Source organism: Dipodomys merriami, unplaced genomic scaffold, assembly GCF_024711535.1.
Source record: "Dipodomys merriami isolate MVZ:Mamm:240054 unplaced genomic scaffold, mDipMer1.0.p SCAF_1178, whole genome shotgun sequence".
NCBI classification, from domain to species: Eukaryota; Metazoa; Chordata; class Mammalia; order Rodentia; family Heteromyidae; genus Dipodomys; species Dipodomys merriami.
In genome coordinates, this window is record NW_027202469.1 from 40,836 (window position 1) to 64,507 (window position 23,672).

The 23,672-nt window shown below is 36.3% G+C and overlaps 2 pseudogenes; both read right to left on the reverse strand.

Annotated features, from left to right (window-relative positions):
• Positions 1-2,203: 2,203 nt before the first annotated feature.
• On the reverse strand, positions 2,204-2,833 carry LOC138822921 (protein lin-28 homolog A pseudogene; annotated as a pseudogene).
• Positions 2,834-7,671: 4,838 nt separating this feature from the next.
• LOC138822924 (U6 spliceosomal RNA) lies at positions 7,672-7,771 on the reverse strand (annotated as a pseudogene).
• Positions 7,772-23,672: the final 15,901 nt, after the last annotated feature.

Consider the following 23,672-nt stretch of genomic DNA (forward strand, 5'->3'; position numbering starts at 1 on the left):
ATATTTGATGAGAATTACGTATAAAAAACATGGCTTCAGGTTGGGAACAAGGTGGGTGTGTGTGGGGGGGTGGAGAGTTTGGAGCCCTAGCGTCTTCAGAATCTTTGCATAAGTCACATAAAAGTTGAAGAGACATTCCAAGAGTCATCTGTGTACGGGCATGTAGGTTTTCTTTTGAGGGAGAAAAGGGTAGAGGATAGGGACTTATTATTATTTTTACCAATGAAGTTCTTGTCCAAAATGGGAAATAGGGGAAGTGAGGGAACAAAAGAATAACTGGTTCAAGATCCTCACTTTAGAAGGTCCGCCAACTTAGCTTCAGATCCTTTTGTCTAGTGCAGAACCTTCTGTCAAAGATGCTTTGGTTAATTTTCTCAATTCTAAAAGAAGTTTGTAAACAATAAAACCCCCAAAAGAACATGGAGAAAAGACCCACACATTATTATTTACACAAACTAGGCCACCTAGCCAATGACCAACTCAGAAACTCTGTAAAGTCCTACAGAGCCTAGACAAATACAATTAACTAGAGGGGGGCAGCATTTGTGGGGAGACAAGAAACTAGGATCAGACACACATCACCCAATGCATTCTATTGCATTTGTCCCGTTTCAACACATGAGGTAGGTTTGCGGTGACTCACAGCATGTAAACGAAACCTCCTTTTTCTCCTTTAGCTAACACAACACTATGAACAATTATGCAGCAGGGCAGGACACGGGCTCCAGAGAGAGGCCTTCACTTATGGGTTTCCCTGGAAGCCAAGACTGAGGATTTTGGTCCTTGCTTTTTATAGATCCATCCCTGCATGGCTAGTACAAGGTGGACACAAATCTGTGGTCTTAAAAGCCAAACATATCAATTCCCATTTCTTAGAGGAAAAAAAATTCATATACAGTTACTTGCACAGTAATCCCAGGCTAACCTAGTGAAGGATAGATGTGGTATATGGAAAGAAAACAAATCGCATAGCCATAGGATTAGACAATCATTACTAACCTTGGCTTCCTCTTTGGGCGTCTTCTACCTTGTCTGCACCACCGTTTCCTGTTTAGACTAATTTCCATTCTTCCAGCAGAAGGAGAACAAGTCATGGGGCAACCCAATTAAAAGCCTAGTCTCACATGAAACATTTCCAAGGGTTGAGGGGGTTTCAAGAGGACTCTATGGCAGAAAAGCCAGCTCTAACTGGCAAAAATGAAGTAGTTCAATAGGCTATGCACTCCAAATGGTTGCTCTCCATGGTGATAGAAACAACAAACTCTTCCTGCTATGCCGACCTGGAGCTTTTGCCCATTTATCCCTGAGATTGCTCATGTACCTGAGAACACAGTGCAGGAAGGAGGGCCTTAAGATTAAAATCTATAAAAATACAAAACCAGAATATTTATAATAAGAAAAAAAATTAAAATGCACAAGATATGTCATTCGCACAGATACTGCAGGCTTGGCATACTGGAGAAAGCCGGGACCCAAAGTGCAGTTATCCAAGGGAACAAGTAAATTACAATCACATTGGCCCAGAAATGGGGGCGGGAGCGGGGAGAAACTCAGAGCAGCAGGTTTGCAGCCATTCCCTAGTCACCCATGTTGCCTGTCATCACAATCCAATTCCTGGACCAGCTCTCCCAGCACTAAGGCTCAAGATAGGGTGATGAGGAAACAAGATGTGCAGGGGAGGAGATGGTGGACAGGCAAAAAACAAAACAAAACAAAACAACCCTGCCTTGCTCCTGATGGGTCCTCCTACCCGGGGTACTACACTTTGGGGATTTGGGCCCATGGATCTGCTGGTCTTGTGCTTAATTGTTTCACACCCTGGGAAGAGAAATAGGACACCTCCTTTTTTAAAGGAACAACTTGCCAATCTGGGTCACTTTTACAAGCTGGAGGCTGGGGGGCTGGGAGGGGAAGCATGTAGGGCAGGTGAATCTTATCATATAAAGTACGCAGGTTTCAAAAGTGGTTGCCCCAAAGCCCCTCACTTGAATTGGGATAGACCATGATGGGATTCCTATGCATCACCCCTTCCCCTCATCAAAAGAGAAGATGGGGTAATGCTGGGACATCCTGGCCTGAGACATATGGAAGTGCCAGCTACTCGCCAACCAACCCCATATCCCCACTTTCTCCACTTTGCCAATTGATGCCAGCTCCTTGAAACTTCCTGCTAGCAAGAGTAGCCGCCCTCGGCTCTGGTGGCTCACTTTTGGGCCTTGGGGAGCAGGGCAAGGCTATGGATCTTTTCTTCTTCTTCCCTAAAGTAGGCAGGTTTTCCCTGGGAACTGGGGATCTGCTGAGCCTTCAGTGGACAGGAGGCCACCATGTGGTTGATGCTTTGGCAGAAGTGGCACTTCTTGGGCTGTGGTGGCTGCTTGCATTCCTTGGCATGATGGTCTAGACCACCACAGTTGTAGCACCTGTCTCCTTTGGATGTGTGCTTCTGCATGTTCTTCCCCTTTGGCCACTTCTCATTCCCAATACAGAACACCCCACTGGGCCCAGTGACTCGGATGGATTCTAGGCCTTTGGCATACTTTTTAAAGTTAAACTCCACAGCCTCTCCCTCCCTCAGGCTCCAGAAGCCCTCCAAGTGCAGCTTACACTGGTGCACAAAGACGTCCACTAGGGGGTAGAGAGAGACCCTGGGGTGGGCTGTCATGGATAGGAAGCCAAACCCCATGCATGTTGAACCACTTACAGATGCAGCAGCCCAGTGCAGCAGCTGAGGCTCCTCGGCCGCCTGAGCGGCATCCGATGGTGCCTACTTGGGCGCCTTCTCCTCCCCCTTGGCACAGCCACCTGCCAACTGCTGGTTGGACACCAACCCCATGGTCGTTGGCTGAGCCCGAGGTCCCAGGCCTCTGGTCGGTGGCTGCTGGCCCCAGAGAAGTGCGGAGGCAAAGGGGAGGTTCGGAGTAGAGGCGGCTACACCTTCTCCGCACAATCCTTTTTTTCAAATTTTCTTATGATACTGAAGATTCAATTATAAACTATTAACACTTGAAAATAACTCATTTTGGGGGAGTAGGACACAAAACAAAAGATTAATCCTAATTATATTCAAAGACATTTATTTACACTACAAATTCACTCTTATAACTACAAAGATTCTAAAAATAACTGAAGCATAGTGTCAGAAAGCACATAATTTAACTTCATCATGTACATTCAAAGGACTGGGCTAATAGAAAACAAAATTATACTAATAATTAGCTCACCCAATTCACTTCCATTCTTTTATTCTATATCTTTTAGTTTCATAAAAACTGGCTTTTCATAAAATGATGCATAAAAAGCCTGTATACCCATTTACATTTTCAGATTTTAACAATGTTTATTTCAGAAATGTTTTTAGCTGTATAGTCAATGAATTGAAATAACACTAAAATATTCAAAGGGGTTTCAGAAATTGCAAGACTCGCTCTGGGATGTTATTTATATTGGAAAAGATATTCAAAAAGCCTTATTTGTTAATGTTGCGATAGTTACTCCCACAAAAGAACAATTAATGAAGAAACATTTGGATGTACAAAACAACTTCAAATGCATCCACAATCTGGAGGTGACACATGTTTTTGTTTGTTTTTGCAATGTATATTTAACAAACATATCCACAATACTGATTTTCAGTCAATATGATGGGATATTAAAACCTAAAAAATACGGGGTTTTTATCTTAGTGTGAATAGATATGATCTTACCAAGAATGTTTTTTTCAAAAGAAATCTGGAAAGTGTTTATCCACCTTGAGTTTCACAGGAATAACCAGAGAGTAATACCTGCTTGGTCGAGTTGGTCAAAATCACTTCATGAGTATATCTTAAAAGTATATCCAATTTAAGAGGTCAAATACATATTTTGTACTGACAGTCATCTTACAGCAATAACTCACTACCTAATTATATGTGTATCTTCTTGCCTAATATATACTAAGAACTGAAAGTGATCTATTTTATCTAACTTAATGGTGTAAATGCTTTGATTATGGTGATGTTATTATTTGACAAATGAAATGTACAGAAGGGTGGTTCCACTGAAATGACAGGATGGAGCACTGATAAATAACATTTCAACACAGCTCTTTTCAGCCTCACTCTGTCCACATTGGCAAGCAACATTGCAAACACACACACTCACGCACATAAACACACATGTGCGCACATGTACAAACACATATACATGTATGCCAAATTCAGGATTTATTGTATAAAAAAGTTCAAATAAAATATTAGTGATTAGGAAAAATGATAATTTGCCTTATTACAAAATAATACATAATCCAGTGTCCACATTTTACCTAATAATACATAATCCAGTGTCACATTTTACCTGCCTCTCCACATTTGACCACTTAATTTATTTTTAGTTAATTAATTCATTCATTCATTCATTTATTAGTTTGGTGCTAATACTAGAGCTTGAACTCAGGGCCTGACTGTGTTCCAGAATTTATTTTTTTTGTTTTAGTTTTCTCAAGGCTAGCATTTTAATGCTTATACTATGCTCCATTTCAAGCTTTTGTGGTTACTTTCAAATCAGAATCTAATGGACCTTTTTTTTCTTGGTCTGGTTTCAAAGCACAATCATCAGATTTCATCTTTCTGATTAGCTAAGATTAAAGACCTAAGCCACCGGTGTGGCTCCTACTTTTTCCTATACTTATCTAATGCACATACTTAGATAGTAATTTAAAACTGAGAGCATACAACGAAGATGTACAGTGATGATATTGTCCTGTCAGAAATTCAAGTTAGTAATGTAAATTTATTCTTAAGACCATACACAAAAAATACTTAAGAAATCTGATGATGATGATGATGATGATGATGATGATGTTTGTGTGTGTGTGTGTGTGTGTCTGTGTGCTGTTGCAATATATTCCACATATAAGCACTGTGCAGGGGTTTCCAGCCATGCACAGTTATTGCATGAATATCTGCCTTGAGCTACCAACTCATGGACAATATCCAGGTGTCCACTTTAGGCTTCCCAATAAAGAGGGGTTTACTCATCCTCATCCCTATTATTCATATGAGTGGCCTTTTTGGAAAGTAGTCTCCCCACTGTAGTAAGCTGCAAGGCAAGCACTCTACCACTGAGTGACCATCCCAGCCCAAGGTTTAAGATTCTTGTCTGTAATTTGGTCAAATCTCTGACTCTTTATGTAGGCTACTAAAAATGTTTTTACTAATTTCAAGTAAATACATATATTCTATTTCCATTTCTTTTAAAAACTAAAAAAATTGTTTGCTCTGTCAATTGATTAGAAGCATGGATTTTGTGGCTAGCTAGGTCATTGCACATCTGTGTCTCTTTTCTTCTCTCTCTTTCATGGTTCTCATAGACAATATGATTGCTCCATAATTATCCTAATTTATTTTGTTTTTATATTTATGGTTGCATCATTTCACTTTCTGCTCTGCCATTTCCCAAATCAGCACCACATAAACAGAACCATCCGGAAGTGGTTCTGTGGCTCAAGTGGTAGAGCGCTTGCCTTGATTTGAAGAGCTAAAGGACAGTGCCCTGGCCCAGAGTTCAGGCCCCACAACTAAGTTTAAAAAAAAGAATCTAAATACTTGATAATTCTACTAACAGATCTGACTGAAATCAGTTGAATCACACTTTTCCTGTACAATGAAGGAATAGGTCCAGGCTAGGAAAGCAGCTAGAGAAGGCAGGCTGATTGTATCTGTGACAAATCTTTGTGGATAATGGTATCGAGGATTACTTACTGGTAATTCATTTGCACTGGAAGCATGATTCTGAACGATTGTTGCTGATTGCTTTCTTTGATCATTATATCCTCCAAGAAGAAAAAGTGAAACTTAATTGATAGCAAAGGACTACTAATACATTTTGACTTCTCATTAAGCATCTTCAATCATCAAAATCACCTGAAGACAATAGACAGGAATATTTTTTTGGATGAAAACAAATGTCTTTAAAAAAAAAAGAAGAATTTAGGTAGTCATACAAAGGACTTCTATTTTACTATTGCATTATACATTTTATCGAATGTTGAATACCAACATTAGAAAGCTACTAGAAAGCTATTTAAGCCCATATGTTAAATAGTGAGTTCTCTTACACTATAACATGGTATATCCCAAATCATTTACATAGAAGGCATTGTTTCCTATTTTCTCATTCCTAGAATAAGCTGCACATGAAGACACCACTGGTCATCATTTTCAGTCTGTACCTTTGAATATTGAGGAAAATTTTTCCTCTGCTCTATAAATTCCCTACTCTCCAGTTAGAATAATTTAGAGTAGTAAAAATGGAAAAAGATAAAATAAATCATGGTGAATAAATATGTGCAGAAAATTCACCAGATTTTTCTGACCAGTTCAACCAATGTAATCTATTGGGGAAAAACATGGACATCTCATTCCCAGTGGCACTCAAAGTCTCTCGTTAGGCAATTCTGACGAAGACAGGAAGTAAGATGAAAAAGTGAGGAATGGTATTAATTGCAAGAAAAAATTGGAGTAGGATCCAATCAAATTTCTTTTGGATCCTGAAATTATTCAACTTACTACGGTGTGGAGACTACTTTCCAAAAGGCCACCCAGATGAATACTAGGAATGAGGATGAGTATAACCCTCTTCATCGAGAAGCCTAGAGTGGACACTTAGACATTGTCCATGAATTGGTAGCTCAAGGCAGATATTCATGCAATAAATCTGAATGGCTAGACACCCCTGCACAGTGCTTATATGTGGAATAATACCAGAGTGGCTTCTTTCTTACTTCATCATGATGCAAATACCAATCCCCAATCTAAAGGTCTCTTGACCACCTTGCATCTCGCTGCTGGGAATAGAAGTAACAACTATATGCTGTATCTCTTTCTGTTGAACCATTATATCAAACCAGGTCTGAAGAACAACTTGGAAGAAACTGCATTTGGTATTTACAAAAGGATAAGTAAGTATTACTACCTCTTTGAAGTTGTGGAAGACTGTACAGATTGTTCTCCTAAGTTGTAATGGTTTGGTTAATTTTCTTAAATTTCAAAAATGCCAGTCCATCCTTTGTGTCCCTACAATTTTTTTCACAAAACAAAGCAACAGCAATATCCTACTTTAAAAATTCATGGATTCCCAGGTGTTCTTCCAAGTGAATTGCCTGACTTTGATGTCAAAATGTATTCAAGAGTTGTTTGTATACATCTATAATAATTTCTGCAGAGTTTGTGATTTTTTTAAATCAGAAATAATTTTAACATCTTTTGAAATGAATAGTATAGAAACTAAAGATGTTCATGGTGCTTTTCTGAAAAAAGTATATCTATGTTTGTATAATGTCCATAATCTATTTAATTCGCTCCTAGATATAATACTTTGCATTCTACATTGTTATATAATGTATATGTTTATTAATAAATGTGTCCTTTCAAATTGCATTCCATATAGAAAAAGTTTAAGATTCCTTTTTTTCCTAGGTCCTTGTCTTATTTTATTTCTTTGGGATAAAATGGCAATGTTAACTAATTTCAAGTTTTGTAACGATTATGATATGTAAAGGCCTTTCTCAGGTGAAGATTTAATATACTGATGTCAAACTAACCTTCAATTCTATGAATTACTTGTATTGTTACACTTGTATTTTTGTAATCAACTTTTTAATAACTGTTTTTCATTTCTTGCATTTGAAGAATGAAAAATATGGGATATTTCACGAATTTATATATCATCCTTCTGCAAGTGCCATGTTAATCTCTGTATTGTTGTCATTTGGGTAGACCTGCTGCTGAAACATGTAGTATCCTCTAAATTTAAGTACTTAATGATGCAATCTTTATACAGGCATATATTCATGGTTGACTATTTATAACAAGGAACCCTTATTGTTCCTAAAAATGCTATTGGTCTTATTTCTCTAAAATTCTGTGTATAATGAAAAAAAAAACTATTGTTGGTAGATTGCTAAAATTTGCAATTTTTTGTCAATGACTATTTTGTCGTTTTCATTTTAAATTTGAACATACTTTGAAGCCTTTACGGCTAAGTCCAAAGGTGATTGCTTTTCAAGTATTTATTTATCAACTGAGTTAGCTTTGTGGAGCTAATGTATTCAAAGTAAGCCTTGCGTAAGAGCTACTTCTTAACTTGTGCAAATTAAAATTTCCCAAATGAGGTCTTGCTGGGACAAATGTCTAGCTGACCCTTTACCCTTCTTCCATGTAGGAACAGACCAATCAGAATATCTTACCCTGACAGCATAGATTGTCCACTGGAACAAAACTAACCTTACTGATATGAGATCATAGAGAGATGAACAGTTCAGACAGAATTGTTCAGAATGGAAGGTATTTTATCAAAATATAATTGTTTATTATACTTATCATTTCAAAAGTAGCTAAAGCCAAGAAGGTGAAAAAATTGTTCATATGCATGATTACCTACTGTCCTTGCCTGTCTATCATCCAACCAGGCAGGAACTTATACTACGGACTTTCTATCACCAAATATGTCCATAGGTTCTGGAGAAGTCTATACGTTTCTCCTCGATATTAGGCCTTAAATTGGTAATGTTTTAATCACAGTGTTTCCTCTTGCCTCTGGGCTCTAAATCAACAAATGGTAAAGCTTTAAGTCTAACTCTACCTAAAACAGGTAGAGATAATGGAATAATACTTTAAAACAGAGTTGCCTTTGATACCCTAACCACAACAGAACAATGCAAAACGATTTTTATATTATATATACTTATATATTTTATATTTATATGTACTTATTTTAAATTTCACACGATGAATCTTACTAGAATTGATAGTTTGACAAATATATTGACAATTATTCTCATAAATAAATTGGAATATAAATAATTAGGTTTAGAATATATATTAGAATATAAAAAGTATCAATGCAATGTCTTCGGTATAAACTTGTGATACCTTTTAAGTCTTTGTGGTCTTCTGAATTCACATGGTAAAATAACAGTATTGTTTTCCGCTAATGTATAAGGGATTTTATTATATTCTGATGCTCTGTTTATTGTTTTAACTCGCTGGTCCCAAAGTGTTTTTCTCCATATTTCTGAAGCATTCTTACTGATTATACCCAAATTGTGCTGATATAATGTCTAAAAGCTATTATTCTTCTGCAGGACACACGGGTCCAAGGATACCAGGTTCAAGTTATCTGCATCATCAGATAACAAGGGCAAGACTTCTCACCTAGGCCCATGCAACATGCCAATAGAAAGTAATTGAAGACTAATCTCAATTTCTCATGTCCTATAATATTTCAAGGCCCCAATTCCTTACAGGAATTAGCAGTAATCAACTGTGAAATGCAAGGCAACTTGAAATGAACGATGAGATCACAAAATATGAGAGAAAGTACTGTAGTTCACTTTCAATTTACAGATCACCAGCCAATATGAATGAACACAATCACAAATGAACAATATTATTTTAATACCCCTCTCCTAATGAGTAATGAAAGATTTCAGTGCAGCATAAGTTGGCCAAAAATTAGTTTCTGGAATTATAGATCCATAATTGGTCTACCAAGGCTAGTTAAACTTGATTTAGAGGTCAAATATAATTTAGAAAAACATTAAGAAGATCCTTAGTGTTTCAAAACACTGATACTTCAGAAAACTAGGTTCTGTAGTATAAAAATGTTGTCATTCTCAAACCAATGATAACCTACATTTAATCTCCTGAAAGTATATTAATTTTCAAATAAACTATTTAAAATCACATTTGCCAAAATAACACTTGACTAGTAGATGATACTGATATTACAAGGTTTTCAAGTGTAAGGAGCAAGTTACAATAGAGTTGATTTACTTACCCAACAATAATACCAACCAAATTCATTCATTAAAGTGTAGAAATAGTACCCCCACCATTTGTGTTGTTCAGTAGGTTCCTTCCAGAAATGTGTTATATAGATCAGCCTCCCATAATTCAAACCCAAATATTAGCCAATAAAGTAAATTTCATCACATTAGAACATACATTTTAAAAAGTCACTAAGAGTTGCCTTATCATGTGTTGTTTTATGTTTTCCCTATCTGTCTAACATAGTAAGAAATATGACTTTAGGTCTTGCATATGGGTACTGATCAGAGATGCGACAAACATAAAATCTGTCTTCTATTTCTATCATATTCCTCTACACTAGTAAATATTAGTTTTCTTCTTTTTCCAAAACTTATAGGTAGTAGAAAATATTATCCTATGTAAAATAAAATAATCACACACCATTGTACAAAGCCATTTATAAAAAACTAGTAGTTAGGAATACATTCTAAGTCATTTTTAAACTTTCTTGCTGACTAAAGATTAATCTTCCAAATGAATGAGAATAAAATCATGTCTAAGTGCTTCACATGTCCAGTCTTGCAAACTGTTATTGCACATGAATGAATTATGGAAATATAAGCTGACATCAGTTCAAGTATATGTGGGATTGAAACTCCATGGAATGTATATAAACCTTTCAAAGTACTAACAGGCAGTTTAACAGAAATTGAAACCAGAGAGGATCAATAGTATAGAAATAGAATGAATGACAAATAGAACAATGTGCAAGTACAGCTAGTATACTCAATGTACAAATGTAATAAAGGAAGTGGTAAATCTGCAATAAATCTTGGAGAAAGGGTTGGATCAGCTTCATAGAAAGAGTGACTCTGATCCAGGAGCGTTAGACAATTAGATGGACATGTTTAATTGTAACACACTTGCACAGCCTTTTGAAATTCAGTTAAAAAACACAACAACAAACAAAAACACACAAATATTACAACTAAACAGCAATCTCTAGAGAGTATGAATATGACCTCTCAAAATTTTAAATAGTTAATGAAGGTCAGTCTTTGGAAAAGCAAACAAAGCTGTTCAAAGAGGGCAGTTTGGGGTAGGGGAGAATTTTAAACAGATTTAAATAGATTGTCTAAGGTTATAAATCACCTATATCTACTGCAAATATTTTCTTCTACGATTGCTCTTTGTCTGAACTGGATACTCGAGTCCTGAGGCACACTTGATAGCTTGTGAAGACAGAATGGAAGAAACAAGATCAAGAACCTTTTACTCCACTGGAGAGAAAGCAGTCCTCTTTGTTTTCTCTCAATCTCTTCACTACTCTATTTTCATACTTTTAATAAAGTCAAGTGATTTTGAATTATATCTTTCCTTCTTCGTTCTCGCATAATAATTGTTCAAAATAATTCATTAAATATTATTTGCCATTATTTTCTATCATGCTGTTTACTTGTCCAAACGAGTCCATTAAACTTCCCCTTTTCATTTGGTTGCCACGAAAACCCAACAACTATGTTAATGAAGACCAACACTAATGCAAATCTTTGTCTCCAAAAAAACCAGTCCAAGAACCTGTAATCACAAATATTTAGCTATAATTTCTTTCTTTTTTCTTTTACCTTGAAATCTTCTAGTGTCTAATGTGCCCACAAAAATAAGTACTCCACGCCTTTTTGGTTCAATCACTTCTAACCTCAAAGATATATTTTGCTAACAGGATGCTTAGAGGAAACTGAAAAAGAATCCATTTTTATCTTCTCTCTTATGACTTTTATCTTCTCTCTTAAGACTTTCCTTAGATACCATATCAGGAACAGTGAAATTATTCTTTGCAAAATTATTTCAATAGATTATTTTTCTCTTAGTCTTGCTTTTGCTCAACAAGATGTATGGAGAAGAATAGAGTTAAATCACCCATTCCTTGGATTATATTGTCTGTTACAAAGGACAATACTTCTATGTCCTACTTCTATGTCCCCTCTTAGCTCTTGCCTGATTTCCAATTAATCACAGCTTCTTGACTTCAAGTCTAGTGAAGGTGAAGGACTATACTCCATCCGCCACTGCTACATCTTCATGGTTTCTCTTTTAAAATTCTTTTATTTGGAGGTTGAATTTATTTTCATGTCTTCATTCAATTTGTTTTGCATTATACTGAGCCAAATAGGATCTGTAAAATCACTTTAGCTAGCAAAAACATTATGACAATCTCTATCAAGAAGTTTTGGCCGCCTCCACTGATGAAGCCAGTATCCTTAGCTAGGGCTTCTAAGAACGCGTTTTCTTACCTTTTCCATTTGCTCGATTCTTTTCTGATCCCCAAACCTTTTGGCTTATGTAATAAGACAAGTCTTCACTATTTCATGTTAATGAGGATATTATATTTTTGAGCTACATAGAAATGTGAAATCATTGGTTTGAAGTACCCAATCAGAATTTTTCTGTGTTTCAGTGCTTCACTTGCAAAGACATTGTGGAACGTATTACAAACAGAAAAGTGGAAACTCAATACATTCTTTCATTTTGAAGGGCACTTTCTCCCTAAATATTTTGACCAAAATTATCTTTTTAAGAGAATCACTGTGTAGAAATTAAAAGTCAATTCACAAATTTTGATGTCTTATTTTAAAAAAACTTTGAGTTTAAATTCCACTACAACCTTGTTTCTCACAGTCAGAGTATATTTCCTGGGTAAGGACAATTCTCATGTTAACCTACAGGATTTACAGCACGGTTTGTGAGGCTTTGTTTAGTGTGAAAATGAGCCATCTTACCTCTGAGCTAAGTCTCCATGAATTTCTTTGCATGAAAGCCTTTTTTCCCAGGCAATCTTAAATTTTAATAGGCTAAGTTAAAAAGTTTGAACAATTAAAATTTACCTGTCATAGTTTTAAAACTTGAAATTCCTTTAACAGAATCGCGAATTTACCAATCCTAATTCCACCTTTATCATCAAAAACAGTTAACCTGTTGTTTTCATGATATATTATCCATGAAACTATTTTCCAGTGGCTTTGTTATGCATATATATGAACATATAAGCTGATGCTGAGCAAAATGAAATCCAAGATATGGAAAGAGATATTTATTTGCAGTTGTTGTTCTTAATGTATTATGTGATTTCTATTTTCCTTGGGTTTTTCCCCTATGGGTTATCTCCTACAGTGTTTGATTTTGGTACCCTGTGTATTGTGTATACATTTACCTTAATTAGGGAAGGGAAGAGGAACAACAAATTGGCGAGACAAAGGACAAAGGGCAAACCAATGCAATAGCAATACTCACAAGACAATAAGTTGGAAATGTACATTACAACTTGTGAAGGGTTTGGGGGTGAAGGAAAACTGTAAGAAAAACGAGAGAGGGGATAACAAGTTTGAACAGTTATGTATTCACTGCCTTACAATTGCTAACCCACTGCACATCACTTTCACATTAAAATTAAATTTAAAAAATAAGCTGCATGAAATAAAATTTCACTGTATAGGTATAGTAAATATTATTATTCATGTAGTAACTCTAAAAAAAATCAGTACTATTTGGCCTCTAATTTGAAGTAATTACCCCTTCTTTATCAGAGGGCCCTCAACTTGAATGTTATATAACTTGACAATTTTTTCACAATATAATTGCCAATATTTTCAAAAAAGAATAAATTAGTATTTTCTCATACTAAAACAAAACCGTTTAATTCTATAGAAACCCATAACTTTTAAAAGTAAATAAGTTGTTAAGAGGACAGAATATGTGTGTTCCTCAAAATAATAACTACTAATAACTACTCACTTTCAAATTCTGAACATTCAATACCTGAGAGATTCAAAATAGTACCTGTTTGCATGTTATGTAATTCTGCAATAGATGCATTTTCCAAAGGGGTGTTACAGATTGAGAAGTGAACAGAAAAATAGCCACATTCTGGTATAGGATAAAACTATGAAGCATGTTATAATTAATTCTTCAAGAGTAAGCAATTTTTTATCAGATTAAGCTATTATTTCTATGACCATCAATCCCAACATTTATGCCATAAAACCTTCCTAGCCCAACAGTTTCCAACTTGTAGGGTGCACCACAAAATTCCCTTAATTCATATCACAAATAGCTTTTTTCTATTGGAAAAAATACTACACCTATGCTAATGTGATGCCCTCCGTGTTCTGGAAAGAACACCACAATAAACTGGGTTGCATCAGTTTTCCTCCACTGGTATTCTTGCAAATACTATTTATATTTACACTTTTTAACTATCATAGATTACAGTTCAAAGCCCATCCAGGCGGGAAGGTTCCCTAGATTCTTATCTCCAATAAACTTCTCAGCAAAAGCCAGACACAAGTGGTACTGAGCTTGAAGTAGTACCGCACAAGCCTTGAGCTTAACAGGCTCAAAGACAGTGTCTAGGTCCAGAGTTCCAGCCCTATGACAAAGCAATAAAACAAAAAGAAAAATAAAAACAAACTCCAAACCTAGTGTTTTTCTCATTGTATACAGAGGCATGTAATTAAGGAGATTGCTTCCTGTGTTACATACAGGTAGAAGAAAGAAGAAGTCACACAATTATTCTCTTCATAAAATGTCATACCAAAACCTCAAAAACTTGCTCTTTTTCTAATTTTATAAATTAATATCCATTTCTTGGCAACTCGGTCTACATTATTTACATTATCATTTTATACAGGAACTATTGGAATTATCTATTAACTGAGTTCTAATTATAACACTTTTGAAACAATATGCTAGGCAAATAGAATGCAAGAAACATTTGTAAATTTGTCAATTAAACACGCTACTTAAAAAGAATTTTGTAGTATCCTATAGAATATGAAATTACAAACAAAACCAAAATATTTATTTGAAGTCTAAACTCTAATTTAGAAAGATCTATAAAGTCCTACATTGGATGAACTTTGCTCTTCCTCCAGGCTTAAGCTTTTGTAATACTTCATCCTTTCCTTGGAATCTAACAGAATGATAATTACTTACTTTTTCAAATTTTGGATGGGAATCACGAGCCATTTTTCATCTAGGAATGTTCTGTAATGAAGAGACCATTTAAAAGCACAACTGAGGATTATATATGAGTTGCATTTCAATAGGAAACGACATCTCAAAACATAATGACAAAATTAGCCCAAATTTCCAATTGTGTATTCCCTTCTTGTTTGGTTTCTTTTATTAAGACAAAATTATACTACCTGCTCCAGGGAAGGTATCACTATGTAATTCCAGTCTCTAATCTCCTCTCAGTCTGAGTGCTAGAATTGAAGGCTTGTATCATATTGCCCCACCATAGTTTCTTGGTTTGTTTGTTTGTTTATTTATTTATTTATTTATTTATTTATTTATTTATTTATTTTTGGTTCCGGTCATGGGGCCTGAACTCTGTGCCTGGGTGCTGTCCCTCAACTCTTCAGCTCACGGCTAACTCTCTACCACTTGAACCACAGAGTCACTTCCGCCTTTTTTCTTTTTGCTTATGTAGTGCTGAAGAATGGAACCCAGAGCTTCATGTATGCAATGCAAGCACTCTACCACTGAGCCACCTTCCCAGGCCCTTCTTGCTTTATTTAATCTAGATATAGATTAGCAATTCTGAACTTCTCCAGTTATATTATCCACTAAATTTCTCAGACTTTTCATGTACTATTTTTGAAGATGTTCTAACATTTGACACAGGATATGAACATTTTCAAATGCACCTGCGGGGTCTCTGATTAATTTCTCCATGGATCTAATCCTTTTAATATTGATTACTTGACTCTCTTACTATCTCTAATTCCTATCTATGTAAATTTCTCAAATTTTTGTAGAAAGTTTGCTTGAGGATTTTCTAATTTTAAAAATTATCACTTGATTCTAGTCTTACTCAGGACATATTTTCTATTGTTTTCTAACTTTTCTACATATTCTGAGAGTTGCTTCATATGTGTATTTGTGTGTGCATATATAAGTGTCTCTGTATATATGTGTATGATTGTATGTATGTATGCAAAAGCGTCAAGATCTTATTCAGCAATCTTGCTCATGACTGGTATTCCAATACTTGAGCCATGCTTCCAATCAAGCTTTTGGCTGGTTAATTATAGTTTCTCAACGACTGTTCTGCCCAGGCTGGATGCAAACTGAAATGTCCTGTCTCCTTTACATTCTTAGGTTTTATTTATCCAGTAGAATCACCTTTTAAACTACAAACATTTTTGTGAGTGTAAAGTCTAAGCTGTAGCCCAGATTTTTAACTCAAGAATTCATATAAAGATAGATAAACATACACATTACATATGCTGAGTTTACACTGTTAGAAATGTGATCCTAACCTGGGTGGTGTTGAGATCTGAGGATTGGGGTTCAAAGCCAGCCCAGATAGGAAAGTCCAGAGAAACTTTTCTCCAATTTACTGTAGGAAAACTGGAAGCAGCACTGTGGCTCAAGTGCTAGAGCACTAGCCTTGAGCTGAATAGCAGAAGGATAGTGCCCAGGCCCCGAGTTCAAGTTCAAAGACCACCACCAACAAACAATATATAAGTAAAGGAAAGAAAAAATGTGATCTTATCTACCAGTTCATAGCTAGCATAATCCCTGCTCTCTCAAGATGGACTTATTCTTCCAATTAAGTCCATGCTCTTATATCTGACTTGCATTGAAAACAGAATTATTCTTCCATTCTACTTTCTACAAAGTTGTGTCATTAGCAAGCGTGATTTAGAAAGGGAGTGGCCTCATACTTCCTGTTCCACCTAAGAGTAATGCTTTCTCTTTATCACTTTCATAAATCTACATACTGGACTTGGCTTTATTGTTTCAACGTGGTCTTATTCGTAGAGTCTTCTATAGTGTATTGAACCCTTATACTTAAACACAGAATTTCTCTTTCTCTTATTATTGCTCTACTTAACATGAGTTAACAAATTCATGTACATTTGAGAAATAATGCGCAGCACATACACTCACAAAAAAAAAAATATCGGAGAAACTTCTTCCCCTTTAAAATTCGCCTTAATTTACAGAGAATTTACAAAGTTTGAATTGAATATACTCATGGATAATGTATTTATAAGCAATATAAATTTCATATTTTCTCTTTACTAAGTTGTCTCTGAAACTCGTGTTACTTCAGGTACAAAGGTGTCCTTGTGTTATTTCGGTGAAGCCAGAAATCATTCACTATACCTCAAGCAGCACCATAGATTGTTCCTGGAAGTAACTGTTACTGGATGTGGAAACTGATCCCAGGAGAGAAATGGAACATTGTGGATTGACAAATTTCAAGTTAACTTGTGCTTTACTTTTTACTGTAAAAGAAGAGAATCCGAAGGCTTGAAGAAAACTCTGTCCTTGACTTTTTCTAGTGTGTTTTTACTCATATATAATTTTTCTGTAAACTTCTAGTTGAGAGAATTACAAAAAGAAATAATGCGCCATTTGATGGCCAGCATAGAACAAAAGGAAATTACGTTGTTTTAAATATGTTCTACTGCTGGGTCTGGGAAGGTGGCTCAGTGCTAGAGAACTTACCTTGCATGCCTGAGGCCCTAGGTTCGATTCCTCAGCACCACATAAGCAAAAATAAGCCAGAAGTGGTGCTGTGACTCAAGTGGTAGAGTGCTAGCCTTGAGTTGTGAGGTAAAGTGCCGAGGCCCAGAGTTCAGGCCCACGATTGGACCCCCCCCCCAAAAAAAACAATTCTACTGCAAAGAAACAAAGACCTGGATGTTTTAAAGTGTTTTCTTGATGGATATTTCACTCCTGACATAATTCTCTCATTGCAGGAGTTAGTCATCAATTCCTTTAATTTGGTCCTGAGTTCTCCAGAGCAATAAGGATTCCAAAAGAACATCCAGTACGGATGATCAGCAAAAGGAGCCACTTCTCAGACCAGTACTCCTTTAAGGAGGTTCCCAATAAAATATCAGTATTTTTGTTTGCTTTTTTGTTTTTTTTTATGTTGGTTCTGGGGCTTGAACAAAGAGGCTGGACCCTGTCCCTGATCAGTTTTTGTTCCTGCCCACCAGCCCCCAAAGCTAGTATTCTACTGCTTGAACCAAAACTCCACTTCTCGATTTTTTGCTGTGTAATTACAGATAGGAGTTTGACAGACTCTCCTGCCTGGGTTGGCTTTGAACTAAGATAGTAAAAAAGCCAAGTGACATCAACTGTACAGTCTTCTCTTTTCAAAGGAGAAATATTAGGTGAAGTTTATTGTAAAGCTTATATTTGACAATGTTTTCTTTCCTTTTTTTGAGCATACCGTACAGAGGAGTTACAATTACATGGGCGAGATAATGAGTACATTTCCTATCAATCATTGTTGCCTCCTCTTTCTTTCCCCTTCCTACCCCTTCCCGTATACCCTCCACCCCCATCTGATCCTCCCCCCCCACCAAAGTTGTAAAGTTCGTTTTTCAACATAACGACTTGTACATCTCATTGTTGCAATGGGTCCACCTGTATCCCTACTTAAACGATTTGGTTTTAGAGAATATGTCCAGCAAAGAATCCATAAGATAACTCAGCAAAAGTAGGTGCACTGAATCATTTTGGAATTATTTTTTTGGGTTGGGAATATTATTTATCATGTACTTCCTTTTGGGGAAACTTAAAGTCATATTTCACCACTGTTGTTTTGTGGGGCTTGAACTCTGATCCTGGGTGAGTAGCTACAGCACCATCTCCTGGTTTCTGGTGGTTAATTGAAGGTTAGGGTCTCAGGGACTTTCCTGACAAGGGTGGCTTTGAACCACAATCCTCTGGTCACAACCTCCTTAGTAGCTATTATTACAGGTGTAGACCACTAGCACCTGGCTTATATTTGCATTTATGTGCACTTAATGATACTGTGTAGACAAAGAATCAAAATTTTAACCAAATAATTACATTGCAGCATTTCAGAAAAATTGAAGTAGCAATAAATATGTCCTCCTTTTCCATTTTGTTACATTAATGACTGATGAGCTTTGGGACCCTTACATTAGCATCCTCTGCCATCTGTATAAGTGTATTTAGTATCAGGAAATGTTCATAGAGAAATATAGAAAGAATGATTTTTTAGAAAACAAAGGAGATAAGGTATGAAAGAATAGCATAGAAGGAGATACATTTATCACACAGAGACTAAGAGCTAGCCTAAGAGATTTAGAATGCTAAAAGCAATGAGGAAAAGCCTAGTTGACAACAAGTTCTACAATAACCAAAAATGGTTCTCTAGAACAGTTTCTGTTATACCTTAATTACTATCATTTATTCCTTCTATCTGGAGTTATTCCTTATTTTCTTTCACAACTATTAATTAGCCTCTGCCTTTTTGGTTCCATAACTCACCAAAAAGATTTCAAAATCACACTTAGCCTACCCTCCTCTTTGTGATTAGCAGTGACAACACAAATCTTGGAATCATTGAATTTCCAGAATTAAACTTTACCTGACATCTAAGCACATTCCTGGCATTAATCGCTGTGACTTAATGAACAAAACTTTTTTCAACACTGTACCCTAACATAAGTAAAGTACATTAAATTAGGAACTGTTGTCAGGTGTCAGTATGGAAGAAGCAATTATATATTCCAAGTATGGTTTCTTTATTTTGCATTTACTAAATAAATGTTTTCTTTTGTTGTTTTGTTTTTGTTCTTTTTGCCAGGCGAAGGGCTTAAACTCAGGGGTAGGGAATTTTCCTGAGCTTTTTTTTGTACCTCAAGGCTAGCACTCTACCACTTGAGGCACAGCACCAATTCCATGGTTTTTTTTTAATGTGTTCCTAAGGAATGAACCAGGGTTTCATGGCTGCTAGGCAATTACTGTACCATGAAACCAAATTCCCAGAGCCCTAAATAACTTTCTTAAGATGGCATTATATTTTCATTCCATAACTATATATCATTATGTTGGCCAGGTGCTATAAAATGATGTAGAAAGCAATACAATACAATAAGTCTAGTAAGGCTGATGGACAATGAATAACTGTCACTGTTTACCCAGGGATGAGAAGGGCTTATCTCATGAATCTGTTTCAACAAGCTAGCGAGACAGTTACTGACACACAGCCCACTTCCAGAATGAGAGGGCCACCTTGGGTTCCATCCACGGGGATGCTGGGCCCCCTCTTCCAGCACCCATTCAACCAGGTCCTGGGAAAGAGAGAGAAAAAAGTCATAATTACAATTAAGTCTCATGCCAGTAACTCAGAATTCTAATCCAAACTACACAGGAGGCTGAGATATGAGGATCATGGTTCATAACCAACCCAGGTAGAAGCATCTGTGAGACTCTTATCTCCAAAGAACCACCAGAAAATCAGAAGTAGTGCTGTGGGCTCAAATGGTAGAGCACTAGCCGTTTGCTGAGGCTCTCGGGAACAGCGCCCAGGCCTAGAGTTCCAGCCCCACGACTGACAAGAAGTGAACTTCCTAACACAAGAAGTGGACTGAATAGCACCCATTGTCCTAGGGAGCATGGTAGCGAAGTCTAGCAGAGCTTTCTGTGAAGTTGAAGTCATAAGTAGGTCACCTTGCTTCTCTGTGCCTTGGTTTTGCCAGCTGCAAAACTCAACACAGTGAAGGATCCTCTTCCTCATGGGGATAGGGTAATATTGAAAGAGAGCCATGTTTTGTTTGATAATCCCACATCTGTTGCACGATTAATAACAGATACCCTTTCCGGGTATCTTCCTGTCATTTGCTCACAGAATTGCCGAGAACCTTTTCTTTAGGCCACTCTCTCTGTGCCTAGTCATTCTCCAGAGATCCCTCTGTATAAATCCCTTTTTCCACGCAATTGTCCTGTGAGGAGAATGAGGTTCGATGGTTGCGACCCTACCCAGAGCTTCACCTGTGGTCAAGAATCGTCTGCTGTGATTTTTCTGCTTGCTCAAACTGACTTAAGAAACCATTGAAGCCACAGGAAAATCAACAACCACAAGCAGACCAGAGACTCCAACAAGAGACAGGTTAAGGACACAGGGAGAGACAGGATCTTCCCACCCCCCCCAAAAAAAATCAAAGAACTCTTTTTTTGTACCTTTTATAAAAAATTTTTTCTAAAAGTTTCTTTTAATTTTTAATTTTTCACTTTTAATTTTTTTGTTTTCTATTAACTTTTTTTTCTTCCTGTTATAATTTTTTATTTTAGGGGTATACGTGTGTGAACTTTTTTTAAAAAAATTTGTTTAGCTCTACTGACCATTTGGTCCTTTTTACTTTCCTCATTCTTTTCACTTTTTCTTCTTTTTCATTCTTCTTTGCGTGACATAATTGCTGTTCTGCTTATCTTCAGATATGCCAATAGTTGATTATTAGACCTTAGCCCCATTGTGTACACGCTTAATCCAGAAATTTATTACTCAATTTAAAACCTCTTAGATTCAAATACATTAATAGCAGTACTACCTCTTTATACCTACATAATATTTTAAGCATTTTTATTTTTAAGTTTATCAGATCTCCTTTTTATCCCTTCCCTTCTCTTTTTCTATCTACGTTCTTCTCTGAATATTACATTGTCAATTTGCATAATTTTTAAGTGTTGCACTTCTTAATTTTTAATTTTTGTTTTTCTATTTTTTCTTGTCTTTTTTCTTTCTCTTCCTTCTTATTTTCTGTCTCTCTACTATCATTTTGTCCAACCTAATTCCCGCTTTGAGATTAGGATTGAGTTAAGTTAACTCTCCTACAGCCTTTCCACATCCCTCTATGCCTATTTTTACCCATATCACTCCTTAACTTAATAATTTCTGTTTGCCAAATTCTTCTTTGTGGTTCGTAGCCCATTAATACATAGTTGTTTGATGTTCAATATGTGTATCTGTTAAACTAGATTTTTGCAGATTTTTAACTTTGCAACTACAGATTTTGCTTGATGCTGGCCTTAAAATAGTGTGCTAGCACAAAACTGGCATTACTTTCATCTCAAATGGGCAGAGCAACTGGGAAAAACACAAGAAAAACAGCAAGTCCGGGTATCTCAACTCCCACTCATGATAATCAGGGGACAGAAAAGATAATGAGTAATCCAGAAGTGAGTTCCCAAAAAGCTCTGCAAACACTACTGGTAAACATGGTAAATGAAAATATTGAAAACCTGCAAAGGACTCTGAATGAGCATGATAGGGAGAGAGAGGAGGCAAAACAAAGGTTAATACAAGAATATCATGTGCATGAGGAAACAACTCAACGATTGATACAGGAATTGCATGAGCAGCTTGAGAACACTCAAAGAGAAATAGAGGAATGTCGTGAGAAGACTGAGATCAATCAATGAGAACTACAGGAACTGCATGAACATGAAGAAGCTAACCAAAGAGTAATACAGGAATTGAGAGAGATGGATTAGAATGCAGAAAGATCACTAAAGGCATTCATGGAATCCATAAACAGAGAACTGAAAGAAGTCAGGGAGACCACAAAGGGAATGCTGAATGGAACCAAACAGAAGGAATGGGAATAACCAATCAACTAAGTGATTTGAGAATAAACACTGAAACCTAAATTAAGGAATTAAAGAAGTTCATATAAGATATAAAACAATGCTCCAACAAAGAATTTGAAGCCATCAAGCCGACCAACCAGAAGAAAGAGAAATTTAAAAAAAAGTATAAAGTCTTGATAGTAGGTTACACAATGCAGAAGATCGAATTTCAGGGTTTGAAGACAGCCTAGATTTTATACAGAAAGAAAATACAACCATCCAAGACAAATCCAAGAAATATGATGGATCTATTCAATACTTGGAAGACATCATCAGAAGGCCTAATGTGAGGATAATGGCTGTAGAGGACAACATAGAGACAGAAGTTAATGGTCTATGAAATTTGTTTAACAGGATCCTAGCAGAGAACTTCCCAAGCATGCAAAAAGATAGGCCTATTCAAATACAAGAAGCTATTTGAACTCCAAATAGACCAAACCAGAATAGAACATCCCACTGTCACATTTTAATCCACACAAGATCAATTCAGACCAAGGAAAAGATCCTTAAAGCTGTCAAGGAGAAAAGATCAATCACCTATGAAGTGAAAACAATTAGAATCACCTCAGATTTCTCAGCGGAGACGATCATAGCAAAAAGAGCCTAGAATGATGTATGACATGCCCTAAAGACAAACAACTATCAACCAAGAATTCTGTACCCAGGTAAACTCTCCATAACTGAATGTCAAATAAAAACCTTCCATAGCAAAGAAAAATTGAAATAATATATCTCCACCAAACCAGCCCTACAAAACATTCTTAAAGACGTCCTACACATAGAAAACCAACAAGACCATAGTAAAGGCCAAGAAATTGCACCCAAACTGAGAATCCAATAACCTCAGGAAGAACCCAGTTGCCTCAGCCCCAAGAAGGTGGATAAAATGGCAGGAACTCCCAAATACCTCTCAGTCCTATCTCTCAACATTAACGGACTTAACTCTGCAATTAAGCGACATAGACTATCTAGTTGGATTAAAAAGCAAGATCTTTCTATCTGTTGCCTTCAGGAGTCACATTTTACCTATAGAAAACAAACACATTTTCAATGTGAAAGGCTAGAAAAAAATCTACGGAGCAAACTGCCCCTATAAACAGGCAGGAGTTGCAATCCTAATATCAGATAAAATAGACTTCAAATTAAAATTCGTGAGAAGAGAGAAAGAAGGTCGGTCCATACTAATTAAGGGATCTCTCCTTCAGGAGGATACTACAATTCTAAATATTGGCCAAATAACGGAGGACCAAAATTAATCCAAGAAACCTACTTTACCTCAAATCCCACAGAGATCCAAAGACATCAATTGTTGGGGAATTTAACACACCATTTTCCCCACTATATAGAGCAACTAGACAAAAAATCAACAGAGAAAGCACATATCTAACAACTCCATAGATCAACTAGATTTCACAGGCA